Source organism: Panthera onca, chromosome A2 (assembly GCF_046562875.1).
Source record: "Panthera onca isolate mPanOnc1 chromosome A2, mPanOnc1 haplotype 2, whole genome shotgun sequence".
NCBI lineage: Eukaryota > Metazoa > Chordata > Mammalia > Carnivora > Felidae > Panthera > Panthera onca.
In genome coordinates, this window is record NC_138340.1 from 110,741,079 (window position 1) to 110,754,998 (window position 13,920).

General features: G+C 35.0%; 1 protein-coding gene and 1 non-coding gene across 18 annotated transcripts in view; one reads left to right on the top strand and one right to left on the bottom strand.

Moving 5' to 3' along the window:
* HDAC9 (histone deacetylase 9) overlaps positions 1-13,920 on the top strand; it is a 930,192-nt gene that overhangs the window by 83,289 nt on the left and 832,983 nt on the right. The window lies entirely within an intron of this gene.
* Positions 12,534-12,662, bottom strand: LOC132679991 (U6atac minor spliceosomal RNA). Its single transcript, XR_009610468.1, has one exon. It is a non-coding gene; the product is annotated as a U6atac minor spliceosomal RNA (small nuclear RNA).

A 13,920-nucleotide genomic window follows, 5' to 3' on the forward strand; every position in this document is an offset into this window, starting at 1 on the left:
CTACCCTACACACCTGACTGAAATAATGTCTCAAATCCTTCCATTTCCTAATTTCTGTTCATGAATTTGCTCATTCACTCACCCATTCACCAGACTTTTATATCATGCCCACTGTATGCCAAACACTGTCCGAGGTGTTAGGAATAACACCCTGACCATACTTTTAATTATTTGATTATTTTGTCAATAAGATGTACCATACAGAGTAAACAGAGATATAGGCAAAAGAGACAGTTTGATCCAGACTGTAAGATTAATTCTTTATATGTCTCCTTTTACCCAATTCTAGAGCTTAAGTCACCATCATGCCTCAGTGCTCATAAATTAGTTCAGTAACTATAGAGGTTATGTGTAGCCTATGGGCCAGAAAGTATTTTACAGGAGGGAAAACATATATCAGCTTAAATTCAATTTCAAAGAATGTGTTGAGTACAAAATATAGACCTTGCCCTCCAAGGAATTTATAATCTTATACAATTCTTATCAACCTTTGCTGCATGTCAACATCAACAATAGAGCTTTAGAAAAATATCCCTGTCTGTTCCCCACTACATATGCTTGATTTTGATTTTGGGTGGACCCTAGAGGTCTTTTTTTTTTTTTTTAAGCTCATCAGGAAATTCTTACATGCTGCTAGTATTAAGCACAAAGAATCTTTGGTCAAGTAGAAGTGACCTGTAACTAGGAAAACAAAGGCATAGGTACTGTTAAAAATGTAAGTCAGAATGCTGTAACTTCCATTAAGATAAAAAGAAACAAAATAATTTGTATACTTAGAGGAGGATGAGATCATATCTGTCTCAAGGGAAATTTGGAGAAGGAAGTACACGAAATGTCCTTCACAGATGGGTAAGATTTCAAAAGATTTGGTGTGTAGGAATAGGGGAGGTGGGTGGTCATGGCTGGAGGCAAGGGCTGGGGGCTCACATCTAGGCATTAAATTTCCTTTTACTTAGATTTTCTGTCCTAGAATCCAGAAGCATCTGAAAAATATAACTTTAAACCTGATCTTCTAATCCATTTCAAAGGCAGTAGGGTAGAAAAAATTTTATTTAACAGCTAATAGGTTGATTTATATGTTAAAAAAATTTAGAAACAGGGTAGGTGGACCTCTGAAATTTTAATCTAGGACCTGTAAATATGAGGAGCAGGCTTCAGTGAGAAAAACAGAAATAGAGGGGAAAGTTTTATTTTAAATGTTTCAAAAGAAGACTGGAAAACAGAAAAGCACAGTAGGAAGCAACAAAAGTAATTATGAAGTTCAAAAATGATAATTAGTGGGAGTAAGTGATATTGATAGAAAAGATAGTTAACTTTTGCTGAATTTTTCCCACAAGCTAGGGGCTTCATTACTATATTGTCTTCATTTCATGGAACTCTTCATAACTCTTGAGGTATAGGTACTGTTCTTATCCCTGTGTTACAGATACAGATCTTGAGGTTTTGAGAGGTTAAATATCTTGCTCTGTCAAGGTCTCATGGTAAATTGAGTGGAACAGATCTAGGACTCAGATCTAGGAACTCTAATTCAGTAGTGTGTATTCTTGACCATAGTTCTGCTAGTTGTCAGGAATAGCTTGAGATGTAGAGTTGATGAAGAGAAATTTGTCCTAGAGCTAGAAATTTAAGAATCATCTGAATAAAGGTAATAGTTAAAAACATGGGTAGCTTAAAATTAGCAAGCATGACCTTATCAATTAAAAGATGGAAATGAAGGAAAAAGAGAAAAAGAGGAGAGGGCCAAGGACTAAGTCACACTGAAACTTTCAGGGACAGTGTCTTATCCCTCTTTAAGGCTGCTGCTAACTTAACACATGATTCATTAAAAAAAAAAAAAAAAAAAAAAAAAGGTTCTTGAATAGTTAAGTAAGCAACTGAACCCATCTTTCCATTCTAAAATTTTCAACCTATGCTTAAGGTTCTACTTCCTAACTTCACTTACTCGAAGGAAGCAATCCTAAACACTTTCTTAAATTCTCTTGCCTGTATTTGTGAACCTGATTTAGTTTCAGATCCTTGGGGTCTTTGTTGGATCCCATTTTTTCCACCTTACCCCATGTTTTCCCCAGTGGAAGAAGGCTACTCTGTAGAGAGGTTATGCCAGTATAAGAGGATTTGCAGAGTGGTTCAGTATTTTTATCCTTTTAAACCATTGGTAAACTAAATTATCGAAAGGATAAATAATACATAAATGGTGATGTGTCTTGGCCGTTGGATGTCTTTCTCCTTCTGCTTCTTTTGGAGTTCCTGCAACTTCATTTCATTCCCTATTGCTACATAGCACAAAGGAGACAGCACTATTAAATAACCCAGGAAAATAAAGTTATTGCTGTTGAAATACATAGATTATCTTCTTTTTTGTTACCTGACAGTATAAGCAGATCAGGCTTCCTATGCTTGTCTGGTTCTTTTTAACCCCCATTGTTCCGCAATCTGGATCCAGCATTATTTATTCGAAGGGTTTCAGGAATTGAATGAAAAGGATTTCAGAATAGCTGTATGGTTGTGTCAGATATTTTAATGCTATAATGTTGTATTTCTTTTGCTGGTTTTTTCAGAATCACATTTTTGTCATTGATTTATAACTTCAACTATTACAAAATTAGCATGATACCTAAACTCTTAAAAAAATACCACAGAGCACTAATCTGTAACCTGCCTGACCTATTTTTTTTTTTTTTCTAGTGCTGTAATTTGAATGCTGTGTATAATGTGGTCTTCTTATATAACTCATCCCACCTAACTTTATGAGGAAAATTAATGGAATGGGACTCTCATAAAATCATTTGATTAGAATCAAGGGAAATCTAACTTGCATTGAAGGTCAAGACTGCCTTTCAGAGTAAGCAGTTTTATGGTTCGAAGTAAAACAACTTATTTATAGACAGCAGTCAACAAGGCAAAAAAAAAATCCATCATTCTGTTTGAAAGACGTTGGGTAAGCCAGTGATTCTTGGTTTGGGCTCTGCCTTAAAGTCATCTGTAGCGCTTAAAGGAAACAAAGACAGAACCTGAACTGGAACCACCAACCTCAACAATTTTGATTTAACTGGACTCCTTATAGGTCTATGCCCGGGTATTCATTTAAACCTCCAAAGTGATTATAATGTGTAACCAATGTCCAGAGCCACTATGACAAGAAACATCAGGGAAGTATAAAAAAGCAGGAGAAAGTAAATAAATATAAAATTCTTGTCCTTTAGGAGATAACATTTACTTTCTACAAAAAGGCAATGTTGTTTTATTAGTTATGAAAATTAAACACTTGTTCTCCTATTTTGAAAGCATGCAAATTAATTTCATTTAGATATTAATTGTTACAAGGATATGTGAGAATACATATTGATGTGTTTAAAAAAGCCCTTTTCCTGTGTTTCTAAATGTACTTTTTTATGTTTAAGATTTTCGAAACTCACCTGTGGGTCTAGCTGCTCCCCCCATCATAAATCATCTGATTTATTAACTGAAAATGTACATTAATTTACAAATGAATAATTTAAAGTCAGAGGAATGAATGTGGCAGTTTCAGTCAATGAAAAATTCATTGATTATCTTGGGCATTTCTTTCTCCATAAGGAAAGTTACTGTTTCAAAATGATGTTTGGTCACTTTGTGCAAAGTATCTTGATCATTCTGGGCCTGAATTGCTTTCTCCGCAAGACTAAGGTACCACACATTGCTGAATAGCAAAGACCACGTATTGAGTGTTCCTTATATTTCACATTCTAAATGTGCCAAATACTTTGTATGTGGTATTTCATTTATTAAAGTGAAAACCCTATAGGGTAAGGGCTATTTTCTAGAATCCCCATTTTAAAGATGAGAAACCACTTTCAGAGATAGATAAGATGTCCAAGGTTGTGCATCTGCTTAGGGTCAGGGTGTGAATTCAAGCAGTCAACACCATGGGCAGTGGTACAAAGTAACAGTAACTCAATATAAAGACAAATTTTTCTGTTTAACCAGTTGGTTAAGATCAGAATTTAAAGCTTGTATCATCTTTACAGAAAAGCTTTCCAAAAAGACAGTTCTGATACTTATCAAAGGACAGCAAGTTTTTCTGTTGTAGCTAACAAGAAACAGGTGTACTGTGGTGTTAGCATTCGTGACTGGCACTGGACTAGAAGGAGGATGGGTGCTCTGTGGTGCTGGCTGCGTTTTGAGGAAGGAGCATTATTTTCCAAACTTCCTCAGGCCCATAAGACTCTTCCCCACTCTTCACTTCCAAATCGTAGGAGGGAAAACTTAGTGTGAGGGCAAGCATGGAAGAGAGCTCATATGGAATAACATGAATGGGCTTGATGAGTGTGGGTGGTGGAAAGCTCAACAAACTTGTGGTCAGAAGACCTCAGTTAAATTCCCCTGGCTCTGACACTCATGCCGTAAAAGTACCTTAACTTTCCTGAATCTTAGTTTTCTCATCTTTAAAATAGAAATGATGATAGTAGTAACCGAATTCCTTGACTCAAGTAGCTGAATATCAAATGAGACAATATACTGTAAAAACTCTAAGGGATAAGGTGTTTTTAATACTGTTAAAGTTAATAAAGCAGATTTTTCTTTTCTAGCTGGAAGCCTTTATTTAACGTGCAGAATAGAAAAAACAAAACAATACAACAAAACAATGAAACTCGAAGAAACTTTAATTCTACAATACCACTTGATTTTGAATGTCCTCTACCAGAACACTTGGACTTTATCTTCACACAAATGTTCAAAACCCCTAGGCATTTAAGCAGTCTCTAAGTGCACCAATTACTCTTTAATGGCCAAATCCCATGATCTTTTTTCAGTCTTCAATAGAATTGTCATAGCAGTAGTAATTCATTCATTCATTCAGCCAGTGTATGTTGAGTGCCTACTGTGTGTCTGGAATGGCTTTAAATCATTGAACATAAAAGTTGGTGAAAAGAAAAGCAGAAAAACAATGAAATTGTCCTGTTAGTCACCTACTATGGATCAAGTGTTACAGATCATTTTATTGAACCCTTACAGCAATCCTGCAAAATTTTTTACTAGCATAATTTATAAACAAATATACTAGGATTAGAGAGCTTAAAAGATGTGTCTAGCATGTGCTAGCAAGAAGATGGTAGAACTGGGGTTAAAACCCTATTTCCTGTCCTTACAAATGATCTTTCTTTTAACCATTCATTTATGAATTCATTTACTTATACTGTACCTAGTCTAAATTCTTTTGACCTTCTTTCTTTCTATGAACATCACAGATATCTCCTCAGCCACTTGTGCTTAAAACAATGGTGCCACTTTTGAAACTCTTATTCTGCTCCCCTGCACATCAAGTTGGCTTGGATTTTGATTGACTCTATTTTCCGTTTTTGTTGCTAGCCTTTAGCATTCATTACTTCTGGCCACAACTATTGTCATAGGTTTCCAGCTAATCTTTCTATTTTTAGTCTCTCCTGCATTCAGCCTAATTGTACAATGCTGCCTAGTAAAGCACTGCTGCTAAAGCACAAATCTAATTATTTCCTTTATCAAAACTCTCCATGGCTTGCCATGGTCTATAAAAACTGGCAGTACTTATGAGACATTTCTAGTGTCCATGGTATAGGGCAAACCACATTTCTGGCCTTCTCCTTCAATGTGCTCCTTCCCATATATGCTAACAGTGTTTTTCAGGCTTGTCTGATAGGAATCACATGGGGCTTCTCAATACACAAATTCTCAGGCCCCACTTGAACCTACCTAGATAGAATCCTTAGGGATTTACAAGTCCTTGTGGTAAAACCTGCTGGTACTCTGATAGGCTCTGAGCACAGGGACACAGTTGTGACCACCCTGGGACTCTTGCTACCACTGAGTGTTGAAGAAATCAGCCAGTACTGTCTGACATTATGACACTTAGTCATACTTGAGGTCTCCTGACCACCCTTTTACACACGTCACTGAGGTGTAAACCAAGTGCCCCCAAACCCAAACGTTAATTAAAGTGAGATCTTGAGAGAAGTGATTTTCTCATATTTGTGTGAGCATGAGATATTTTTATGTGTGCTTATATGGAATACATAAAGACTAACTTGTAAATAAATGTTGAGTTAATATAAGGATTGTCTCATTTCTAAATTATATATATATAATTTATGTATATAGTTTTATTATATATAATTTCTAATTTATATATAATTATATGTAGTTTCTGGATATAAATTAGGTATTTGTATATATAAGTATATACAAATAAATAACATATAAATATTTGTATTTTATATAAGCATATAAAATAAATAATATATAATCCATAAAAATATAAATTATAAATATATAAATATATTTATTGATATATAATATTTGACATATATTATATAACATACAATTTCATATATGTGAAAGAGACAGAATGTACCCAGGAAAGAGACATATACATATATAATTATATATAATTATGTATATGCATAAATGATTATGGGCATTTATATATAATGTATATGAATATATGTGTTTGTATATAGATACACACATACACATATATGGCTTTTCTTTCAAAAAAGGACATAAATTGGCTTAGAAAAAGATCTTCAGTATTGCAAAATAAAAGACATTAACAATAAGATTATGAAATAAGAGAAAAATGATGACCAGAAAGTAAGATGGAGTAGAGGTATTATTCTGTAACACCTCTACATTACCATTGAAATGGCTACTAAATAGTATATTGAAATAAAGATCATTGCTTTTCTTTTTTTCTTTATCCTTCCCAATTTGTACCACTAATAAGCAAAATTACCTAGTTTTAAAAATCTCCTATGTTACCACACTGCATATAAACACATTTCTTTATTCTCAGTAATATCCATTTTCCCCAAATTCCTTTTAAACATAGTATTTTTATGAACTGTAAATTTCAAAATTGTGAGTAAAATAGCATGCAATTATTTTGTTTTGGAACACAAAAATATCTAGATCTTTTGGCTATCATACAAGTTAGGCTTGAAAATAAATATGGGTAGACGTTTAACTGGAAATTGAAGAAATCATTTCAAAACCCCTACATAAAATGAGATATTTAATTATATACTGTGAATGTGACCATTTAATCTGAATCCTAATTCATTTTTTCTTGCCTGCATCCATTCATTCACAGCATGTTATTAAGTACCTACTATGCAAAGTGCTGGAAAAGATGTATACTTTTAAAATTTTGCTACAGCCCTGGAGAGCCTGGGTGGCTTAGTCAGTTAAGCATCCGACTTTGGCTTAGGTCATGATCTCACAGCTCGGCTGGTGAGTTTGAGACCTGTGTCAGGCTTTGTGCTGACAGCTCAGAGTCTGGAGTCCACTTCACATTCTGTGTCTCCCTCTCTCTCTGCCCCTCCCCCTGCTCACGCTGTCTCTCTCTCTCCCTCAAAGGAAAAAAAAAAGTTAAAAAAGTTAAACAGAAACTTTGCTACAGCCTTAGTACTCACTGAGTCACAATGACTTTCTCAGAGCTGAAGAAAAGTAAATCAAATCTGTATCTCTGTTCCAGGTTAATTTGCTTCAACATTAAAATACTTTTTTTGTCATATTGGTTTTATATTTCAAATACGTAGGTGTCTTTGTTCTTTTGTTAGCTTATGAAATATTTTTTGAGAATTACAGTCGTACTATGTCTGCCATGAAACCAGTGTCTCTACCATTTTACTAGGTAGAGTGTTCTCTTTTGCAAGTGGGACAGGCTAGTTTAGGATCTGTGCTTTTAATTAGTTTCCTGACCTGCTTTTATTGTATCAGCATTCAGGCCTTAGTCATCTCTTATTCAGAGGGTTTTTACATGCTATGTATGTTTGTACTTGGCTCTTGGAGCTACTCTCTTTCTTGGTAGGAAGAGCCATGCTATATACACCCTAGAAGAGGCAGTGAGGAAGGCTGTTGTTGCCCTTGGTTACAGCTCTCTAGTAAAAAGAGGCTGGGCTTTGAAGCTAGGTAGATTCGTGTTTAAAACCAGTCTCCCTCACTTGCTCACTCTTTGATCTTGGACAAATTATCATTTCTGAGCCACAGTTTTCTCATTTGTAAAACATGGAGATTATTGTTTATCTCATGGATTTCATTGATGGTAAAAAAATTACTTCCCTTTCACTATCAAGAAATATTTTTCAAGTATAATTAAGTGATGATATTTGTGATATTTCATATATCAAACTAATTGTGATCGCTTGTTTTACCTGTCAGTTTCCTGTTATAGGCCCAATGTTTATGGCACCTCCAAATTTGTATGTTGAAGCCCTGGCTCTCAATGTGTTGGTTTTTGGAAGTGGGGCATCTGGGAGATAATCAGGTTTTTTTTAATTTAATTTAATTTTTTAATTTTTTTAACATTTATTTATTTTTGAGACAGAGACAGAGCATGAACGAGGGAGAGCCAAAGAGGGACGGAGACACAGAATCCGAAACAGGCTCCAGGCTCTGAGCTGTCACCACAGAGCCTGACGTGGGGCTCAAACCCACAAACCGTGAGATCATGACCAGAGCTGAAGTCGGACGCTTAACCGACCGAGCCACCCAGGCGCCCCGAGATAATCAGGTTTAGATTAGGTCGTAAGAGTAGGACCCTCACGATGGGATTAGTGCTCTTATAAGAAGAAGAGAGAAAGATCTTCTTCCATGAGCATGTACCAAGAAGGGCCATGTGAGCATGCAGCAGGAAGGTGGTTATCTACAAATGAGGAAGAGGACTCTCACCAGACGCTGAATCTGCCAGCACCTTGATCTTCGACTTCCCAGCTTTTAGAACTGTGAGAAAAACATTTATGTTGTTTCAACCACCCAGGCTGTGGTATTTTGGCATAGCAACCCAAACAAAGACCACCCTTTTTTTCAATTTCTTACCAACTCCTCAGAGTAAGAGGTATAGTTTACATCTTTGCTGAGGATTCCCAGTATTTAGTGTACTATCTAGTACATAGGACTTAATAAGGAAGGTGTTGAATACTTCTTCATCTTCATGTTCTTATCATCCTTAGCCTCAGCGAAGGCTCTCCCCACGACTCGTCCACAAAAACCCGTGATGGTTTAGACAAATAGGCTAATATAAAAACCTACAGTTTGATCAAAAGGTTCATAGGGAAAACAATGGAATATAGTTTCCACTATGAGGTTGGGTATAAAACTGAGTGGATTTGGATTCAAGCTCTGTCATTTATTAGCTGTGTTAGGAAGGGAACTTATTTAACTTGACCAACTCAGTTTATTTTTAAATAATCTTGACAGGCTTGTTTTGAGCATTATCACGTAATAAAAGAAATGTGAAGGTTTTCTGAATAGTTTTATCATTCTGTACCATTATTTAAATATGTTTACAGTGTTTCTCAATTCCTGAAAGAATGACTTTAAACACCCAGAAAACTCTCTTTTGAATATCATTCTTTGTTTCAAACGTATTTCCTTGTGGCAGGAAGCGATAAAAACACATGGCACTGACGGCTAGTGACTGAAGAGGAAGTTAATGGTGTTTGTTTTTCCTCCAGAATTAGTAGTTCAAAAATTAAAAATAAAAATGTGGCTTGCCAAGTTTGGAAAATGCACAGAATGCTTTGATTACAGGATTACAATGGACCTAATTTTTTGACACTAATATTTCTTTCATGTTTATAATTCAAAGTGCTTTTTAAAGTTAAAACTTTGAGGCTTTACATTTTATTTTATTAACTGTCATGAATAAAATATCCAAATGCTATTAAATACATGTGGAATTTACTTCTTTACCCGGTAGACTTAGAAGCAAGAGAAGGTTTACAAAGTAAAGCAATTTGAAATCACTTGACAAGCACAGATGATGCTGTTAGGATTCCATGTCTTGATGGTAATGACTTTGAGGAAACAATGTTTTAGATGGTTTTTAAGCTATAATGGGAAGAAGTAAACAAGACCTTTCCCTAGCTATGTACTGAAAAAACCCCGATTGTGATTGGGAAGTATTGTTTGACTCAAAGCCAGCTCATTTTTCACCAGAGACTCCTGCACACCCACAAGTTTGGGCCATTACTAAAGATGGTGAGGATGAGGTGGGATGAAGAGGGGGGTCTGCAACAGACGGCATCCAATTAAGAAAATCTACAAAAGTGACAAAGATGCTATTCTAGAAACTTAGAATAATTTTATTTCAGGGAACAAATTGTGTAGTTTTGAAGGGAGAATACAACTACTATGAAATATCTTTCATTTAATTAAAACCAAGGTTTATGTGGTTTGCTGCTGCTGCGTGAGTACCATTTTGACTTTTGTTTAGTTATTGCTGGGTGGCTTACAGAGATTCAAATGTACTTTATTACGGGTTAAGGGAGTTCCTTTGGTAAATGTTTAACTTTTTATTGCAAAATCCCCTGTGTTCACCTCTGCTGTCAGGTGGGGCAATAGTTGTACACCCTGGGAAAATCACTTCTAAAGCCTGTTGAATGGAAAGTATTGTGGGTATTTATTGTGAGGAAGAAGGGAAAGCAAAGATGTTACCGGGGGTATATCATTTCATTCAGTAATTAGCTTTGGAAAGGTCATTGAGGACCTAGTATTTAGGAGTTATGGATATTTTTAGATTGCGTCTACATAAAATCATGATCTTTCCTTTAATGAGCTAGAAAGAAATCATATAGTCCTGTGTTTTCTGCATGTCACAGGCTCTTATCAGGCCATGGAATCAGTTTTGTACTTGCAATTAAATGGTTCAATAGAATAGACCATATTACAAGATACCAGAGTGCACATGCATTATAAGATCAAGTATTAATTTGTGAAAATTGAAATTGAGTTTTCTATAGACAAATATGTTTCTATATATACATATAAATATATTTCATTTAATATGAAATGAAGTTTTAGTGTGAGTAGCAAATGAGGAAGTTGGAAGTTACTGATTGAATCCTCACATTTCTCTGATAGGATACTAAAAGAGACTACTTCTGGTTTATTTGAGTAGGTCTCACTGAGGTGACTTATCTATATCATCTGGCCTGTCTTCTGTTAGAATCTTTGTTTTGATCACCTTCTCATCATTTACATTTCACCCCCATACTTAAAACTTTCTGTATTTTTGTCAATAGGATTTGAGTCAAAGATGTTGATTCTGGGGAAATGAATCTTCACTTAGACTCTGAGCACCATGCTGCGGGTTGGTTGTTACTGGGGATGCCAAGTGGAAAAGAATAAACCTTTACAGCTGGCTCTATAGATATTTTCTATATTTTCCATAGGTTAAATATGGTAGAAAGTTGGAACAATAATAAATTTCATCAGTACATACAGGTACTGTGTATTAGCTTCTACCACTTGTCTCAGTTCAGTTCAACAAGTATTTCTTCAGCTCCTACTTTGTCCCATGTATTTTCCCATCCACATACTGCCTCCTATATGTAGCTAATTAAATTGATCCCTCACTTTGCTTGTGGGATATCCCAGCAGATTTACTGAAGTACATGGTGTTTTGGGGTTCTTTGTCAAAGATAATAGAGATGTAGCTCCAGGTTTTTAACACAATATTACACTTTGGGACTCTGTTGTGTTTGGTCTAGAAATGCTCCTGAAGTCAATCTTTCACTCATTCAGAGGTTCCAACGTGAATAAAGTTCACACAGACTGTTTTTCTCTGTCTTACTTTCATAACACATTGATTTTTATTGAAATTTCTCCTTGTTGTTATATGCAAAATGTCAGTGCTGGAGATTCTTAATTTGTATTCTGATAACTTGAGAATCAAGGCAGCAGGACCAAGGGGGCCAACTGCCTGGATGCCATATGAGGTTTTCTCATGCTCACCTTGTTACTCCTTTTTACTGGCCTTTCTGTATGGCAGTTACTGAAGGTGATGTTCTGGTTTCTGCCTTTCTTTTGTTCTGTTCTTTTCTTTTCTTTTCTTTTCTTTTCTTTTCTTTTCTTTTCTTTTCTTCTTCTTCTTCTTCTTCTTCTTCTTCTTCTTCTTCTTCTTCTTCTTTTTCAAAGTGTATGAAGTGTATTGTTTTGTTTAGTTTGGTTATTAGTTGAGTATTGACCATATAAATCATTGCCTGATGCAGGTACAGCATCGGGGAGGAGTCCCCAGATGGCACCATGAGCCTGCTTTTTCTTGATGGGTCAGTACAAAGACGAATACCCATTAGGCCTAAGCAAATGAAGGATGATGTATAAACAGAGCCTGATCTTTTTGGTGGGTCTAGAAAAGCTGCCTTTTTTCTTTTTTAAATTCTCAATATTTTTAATCTTCACTAATTTGAAAGATTGAATATGATAGTTTGTAGTCATTTTTACTTGCATTCTTATTTGTGGTTTTGAACATTTTTCCATGTATTTATTGGATTTTCTTCCCCTGTTTTCATTTTGTTTGTACCCTTTGCATATGTTTCTTTTAGACTATTTTTTATTGATTTTAAGGAGCTTTTTGTATATTATTGAAATTATATTTTATATAACAGTAAAATACACATAACATGAAATTTACCCTTTAACCCTCTTAGAGTGTGTACTTCCTTGGCCTGAAGGACATTTACATTATTGCACAGCTGTCACCACTATCTTTAGAACTTTTACATCATCCCAAAGTGAAAAATAAAAAAGCAACCATGCCACAAAGTAGGTGGCAGTATCTTACCCATACATGTATTGTGCAGGCCTGAGGACGTCTTTTATCCTTGGCAAGGAATGTGCTAACCTCTTCTCCTTTCATACAACGATAGAAAAATGGCTTGAATGATGTAATCCTCTCATTGTTTTTCTGAATCCAAAGCTTCCTTGATTATTGCTACTTCACTTTAAGAGATGTACTTATACATTAAATAAACAGGTGAAAATATGTTCTCATATGACCATCTTACTGAGCAGATTCTGTTTTGTTGAGTCTTTATAGTTCCTACACTTTAATATACTGGTGTTTGATGTTTTCTTTGCTTGCCAATGTGGTATTTCCAGCTGTGCATGGAAATTAATTTTCTATTTGAATAGACAATTCCAGGAAACTATCTATTAAGTTTATAGGAGGCAAAGAGAATGTTCTTTTACAATTTTTTCCTGGTATTCTTGGCATTATAAGGGGAGTGAAAAGGTTGATATAAGAGTCCATGATTGTCAGTTTATTTTTTGTTTTTAACTAATACTACATAAGTAAAATAAACTTTGCCACGGATCACAAAGATGGTCAAAAATAGAATGTGTTTGGCAATGAGAACTCACCCTCCATTTAACAAAACAATCCTAAATGGATCTTCCATGGACTCTAAAACCTTTCTTGGGCAATAGATCCCCTTCTGTATCTGACTGGTTCTGTGAAATCTCAAAATCTAAGGTCCATAGAATATTCCAAAACCCCAGGAGCCAGGTGTGTTTTAGAATTGAGATTTTATCAGTTGTGTGTGTGTGGTTTTTTTTTTTTTTTTTAATTTTAACATTTACCAGCTTTGGATTTAGAAAATTTTTAATTCCAGTATACTTAACATACAGTGTTAATAGTTGTTTCTGGTATACAGCGTAGTGATTCAACATTTCTGTACATTACTCAGTGCTCCTCATGACAAAAACATTCCCTTCACCTACTTCACCCTTCTCCCCATCCACCTCCCCTCTGGTAACCATTAGTTTCTTCTCTGTAGTTAAGAGTCTGATTTTTAGTTTGTCTCTTTTTTTCTTTGTTTCTTAAATTCCACATGTAAGTGAAATCATATGGTATTTGTCTTTCTCTGACTGATGTGTTTCACTTAGTATTATTCATCCGTGAAAAGAAAGAGATCTTGCAATTTGCAACAACATGGAAGGATCCAGAGGGTATAAAGCTAAGAGATTTTATCAGGTTTTTAAAAGGTAGCATGAGACATAAATCCTGTGTTACATGGCATGTCACTTTTATTTTTTATTTTTATTTATTTTTATTTTTAAAAATTTATTTAGCCTTTAAAAAAATCTTTTTCTTTTTCTTCAATTTACATTTTTGTTAGTTAA